Here is a 5,226-nt window from a genome sequence, read left to right on the forward strand (position 1 = left end):
TCCAGCTCTCACAACCATATGTGATCCTGTGAAGACCATAGCCTTCACTATATGAACCTTTGTCGGCAGAGTGATGTCTCTGCTTTTCAACACTCTGTTTAGGTTTGTCATCCCTGACCTGCCAAGAAGCAATCATCTTCTGATTTCATGTCTGCAGTCACCATCTACAGTGATTTTGGAGCCCAAGAAGAGGAAATCTGTCACTTCTTCCACATTTTCCCTTTCTATTTGCCATGCAGTAATGGGGCCAGATGCCATGATCTTAGTTTTTTGAATGTTGAGTTTTAAGCCAGCTTTCTCATTCTCCTTCTTCACACTCATCAAGAGGCTCTTTAGTTCCTCTTTGCTTTCTGCTCAGATATGCAGATGACACCACCCTTATGGCAGAAAGTGAAGAGGAACTAAAAAGCCTCTTGATGAAAGTGAAAGTGGAGAGTGAAAAAGTGGGCTTAAAGCTCAACATTCAGAAAATGAAGATCATGGCATCCGGTCCCATCACTTTATGGGAAATAGATGGGGAAACAGTGTCAGACTTTATTTTTCTGGGCTCCAAAATCACTGCAAGATGGTGACTGCAGCCATGAAATTAAAAGACGCTTACTCCTTGGAAGGAAAGTTATGACCAACCTAGATAGCATATTCAAAAGCAGAGACATTACTTTGCCAACAAAGGTCCATCTAGTCAAGGCTATGGTTTTTCCTGTGGTCATGTATGGATGTGAGAGTTGGACTGTGAAGAAGGCTGAGCGCTGAAGAATTGATGCTTTTGAACTGTGATGTTGGAGAAGACTCTTGAGAGTCCCTTGGACTGCAAGAGATCCAACCAGTCCATTCTGAAGGAGATCAGCCCTGGGATTTCTTTGGAAGGAATGATGCTAAAGCTGAAACTCCAGTACTATGGCCACCTCATGCGAAGAGTTGACTCATTGGAAAAGACTCTGATGCTGGGAGGGATTGGGGGCAAGAGGAGAAGAGGACGACAGAGGATGAGATGGCTGGATGGCATCACTGACCCAAAGGACATGAGTCTCAGTGAACTCCAGGAGTTGGTGATGGACAGGGAGGCCTGGCGTGCTGCGATACATGGGGTCGCAAAGAGTCGGACACGACTGAGCGACTGATCTGATCTGATCTGATCTGCATATCTGAGGTAGTTGATGTTTCTCCTGCCTATCTTGATTCCGGCTTGTAAATCATCCAGCCTGGCATTTCTCATGATGTGCTCAGCATATAGATTAAACAAACAGGGTGACAGCAGATAGCCCTGTCATACTCCTTTCTCGATCTTGACCAATCAGTTGTTTCATACTAGGTTCTAACTATTGGTTATTGACCTGCATACAGGATACTCAGGAGACAGGTATAATGGTCTGGTATTCCCATCTCTCTAAGGGCTTTCCACAGTTTGTCATGATCCACACAGTCAAAGGTTTTAGGGTAGTCAAGGAAACAGAGGTAGATGTTTTTCTGAAACTCCCTTGCTTTCTCCATAGTCCAGTGAATGTTGGCAATTTGATCTCTAGTTCCTCTTCCTTTTCTAAACTCAGCTTGGACATCTGGAAGTTCTTGGTTCGCATAATGCTGAAGCTTAGCATGCAAGATTTTAAGCATCACCTTACTAGCATGGGAGATGAGTGCAGTTGTCCAATGGTTAGCCCGTTCTTACTTCCCTTCTTGGGAACTGGGATGAGGATTGATCTTTTCCAGTCCTGTGGTCTTCCAGACTTGTTGACATAATGAATACAAAACCTTGGTGGCATCCTCCTTTAGGGATTTGACTATTTCTTCTGGAATTACATTTCATCCACTAGCTTTATTAACAGCAATGTTTCTTGGACAACTGAACCAAGTCAATTTGCTGACTTCCTCCAGACCGGCAGAGACCTGGGCATGACCGCCCTGGGGGAAACATGGGCTCCAAGGACTGACCCACTTGCCCAGGCTGCTGCCTCCCACTGTCAGGTTCATTCCCTGTCACACTCTGATATGTGTGACAGACCCATTTTCTTTCACCGATATATTGTCTCTCACATTTACTTTCTCATACTGAGTTAGAGTACCATCACACACTCTTTTTCTTTAATAGTCCTGTGTCACTCTATAATTCTTTTTCCATCACACTTATTCTCTCTCACATCCTATCTCTCTTAGAATGTCTCTCTGACACTCGGACACACACTCCCTCTGTCTTGGTTTCTGCATCTTAGTCTCTTCCCATGACATTCTGTCCCTTTAAATTCCTGTGCCAATCACACATTCACTCTGTCACACTCACTCAAAAGCATTCACCTATCAGAGTGGTAAATTCTCTGGAAACTCATTCTATCGTACACTCTCTTTCCTTCATAGTTCTGTCACTGTCTGTGTCACACACATTATTTGTCATTGTTATTATCACTATCCTTTGTAGATCTCACCATTCAGACCTAACCTGAGTCTGGTGCCTGATGGAGCACTGCAGTCATCATAGTTTTCAGAAAGGCAATAACAAAAATGCCCAAGACTTTGAGTTGCTGGTGTTGGAGAGAGGGTGGGTGTGTGTGATTAGTTTGCAGGAGAGCTGCATCATGGGAGACAGGAGACTCACATGACAATGTGAAGTGAAGTAAAGTGGCTCAGGGGTATCCAACTCTTTGCGACCCCATGGACTATACAGTCCATGGAATTTTCCAGGCCAGAGTACTGGAGTGGGTGGCCTTTCCCTTCTCCAGGGGATCTTCCCAATCCAGAGATCAAACCCAGGTCTCCCGCACTGCAGGCGGATTCTTTACCAGCTGAGCCACAAAGGAAGCCTGCGCTATGGCAACACTGTCTGAAAACTGACGTGATGGACTAACACATGAAAGCACCTGAAATAACGCATAGACCATAGGAAGTGCTAGCGATCACTATGGTCAAAGAGCACAGGTATGATGTGAAGTGGGCAGAGACGTGATGCTGGTGCATCGTGTGGCTTGGCCCCTTGCCCTCGACTCCCACCTTACTCCAGTGAGACCCTTCTGAGGCATATGGTGGAGAAATCAAAGTTGCATTGTGGAACTAGCTTCAGGCCTTGAGACTGGAAAGTCGGCATTTGTGTCTCAGTGGCGTCTCTGTGGACACTTGGCGAGGTCCATTCCACGCCATCTGAGCCAGCACTGGAGGGGCCCGTGTGCGCAGGCGCATAGAGGGGCACCTGAAAGGAACGTGGTGGCATTGTGAGGGAGCTGAGTCCCGCCAGCGTCACGGGGTCTCCATAGCAGCCCGTGGGTGGATGGGGTGTGTGCGCAGGCGCAACTTTTGCGTCCTTGCGCAGAAGGGGAGGGACTTCGTGAGGGGCCCAGTCTCTCCGCCCCTTATTTGCAGTCTGAGGGAGACGCGCAGCAGCCATGCAGGCGTCGGGTGGTGGCGCCGGTGGTGCAGAGGACCGAGATGACCAGCAGAGCTCCAGAATACCTGCTTGCCAGAGTGGTTCAGGCAGCGCTGAAGGTGAGGCTGTTCGCCGAGCCCCACAAGGCCGGGGTGGGCCTGGCAGAGGAAGAGCGGTGATGGAAGCTGCTGTAGCTCGTCCCCAAGGTGAGCAGGCACCAGGTGGCGTAGGATCTGCTGGAGATGTAGCACCCTTGGCTGTAAGACCTAGACGTGGAGAGGTGGTGCTGTATCCTTTTCATGGAGCCTCCCTGGGCACGGTCAGTGGTATGGTGGCGGGAAACATGCCGGCAGCCTGAGGAAGGGATAGAAGGGAGCACGGGGGCTATCCGGGGCAGCAGGACTGGGCAGCCTGGAAGGAAAGGAGGTTGTCAAGGCCTGAGGAGCCTGGAGGGTGGGGAAGATGGACCCAAGGGTTACGGAGACACCTGAGGGTAGTCTCAGGTTGTCGTCGGGAGCCTGGCATCCTGGGGTAAAAACGGGCCTCTGAGGTGTGAGGAAGCCCGAGATACCAGCAAATTCTGTAATGGATGGTGCCTTAACCGTGTCTCTCCCAGCACACTCAGAGTGCCCTTCCAGTCACCCCTGGAGGCAGACATGGCTCGCAGATCTCTGCTCCCAGATGCCCAACGCCACCAAGGATTGATTCGGAAGGAATTTGCAGTGAATGGCAGTGACCTGCTTGTGTCAGTTCCAGACGAGTTTGCCTTGGGGAGTGGGGGGTGGCAGGTGCTGTGGTCTAGGCTCCCTCTTAAGCATGCTATGATGGAGACACTGAGGGGCTTGGTATAAGGAGGGGGGCTGGTACCCTGGGAAGAGCAATCTTCCCTTTGACCTGATTTTCTTTTCCCTGCTTTTAGTAGATGGACTGCTGACGACCTTGCTTTCATCCGACTTTCCATGAACCCGTTCCTCGATCAGCTTTCCCTGGTGATTCGGAACATTCGGAGCCTCGGGCTCCCACCTCGCCAAAGCCGAAGCTGAGGAAAGGGGCTGAGGCCTAACCTTGTGTCCCCTACTCGGCAGGGCATAGGGAATTCAACCTAAGAGTCATTGCCACTTTGTTATTTGAGTCTAAGTTTTGGCCTGTACTGGCCTTTGGTCTCTTGCGGTTCACTTGCTTTGTTTCCCTGCTGCTTGAGGAGTGGGATGCTTCAGTGCTTATTACAGCAGAAAATAAAACTAAGTCACTTTTTGTGCCCTAGTTTCCTTTCAGCTAATGCGCTTCTGGATTTTAAAAACACTTTTTATCTTTGTTCTCGTGTTAGAGGGAAGGTTCTGAAATTCAGATATTTGAATTCAGTTACAAGGGAATTGGAAATAATTTCGGACAATGAAAACCGAGCCCTATGTTCAGCACTAAATACTGTCAACATTTAAGAATATTTTCTGGTTGTACTTGCATATTAAACGTATAACAGCATGTGATGTAGAACTTATCAAGTTTAATTTTTTTCCTGAACTTTTTTCATTTAATATACTAGCTTTTCCACTTCCTAAAATCTCTTAAGAAATGTGTTATTGAATAGATATAAGATGCATTATAATGTAATTATTGGGACTTCCCAAGCAGTCCAGTGGATAAGACTTGCACTTCCAGTGTAAGGGCTGCAGGTTCAATCCCTGGCAGCAGAACTAAGATCCCACATGTCATGTGGCGTGACCAAAAAATTAAGATTGGGTCTTTAAATAAAAAAAAAAAACCCAACAATAATGTAATTATGGAACATTTGTTTCCACTTTTTACATTACTATGGTTAATGATTTAGTGGAATTTATAAGTCTTTCCATTAATAGTTATTTCCTTAAAGTATTAAT

General features: G+C 47.4%; 1 long non-coding RNA gene across 1 annotated transcript; it reads left to right on the forward strand.

Annotated features, from left to right (window-relative positions):
- Positions 1-210: 210 nt before the first annotated feature.
- Positions 211-4,603, forward strand: LOC101903778 (uncharacterized). The gene is made up of 3 exons (XR_009493748.1): positions 211-3,637; positions 3,966-4,094; positions 4,269-4,603. It is a non-coding gene; the product is annotated as an uncharacterized lncRNA (long non-coding RNA).
- The last annotated feature ends 623 nt before the right edge of the window (positions 4,604-5,226 follow it).

The sequence above is a fragment of the Bos taurus genome, unplaced genomic scaffold, assembly GCF_002263795.3.
Source record: "Bos taurus isolate L1 Dominette 01449 registration number 42190680 breed Hereford unplaced genomic scaffold, ARS-UCD2.0 Leftover_ScbfJmS_647, whole genome shotgun sequence".
NCBI lineage: Eukaryota > Metazoa > Chordata > Mammalia > Artiodactyla > Bovidae > Bos > Bos taurus.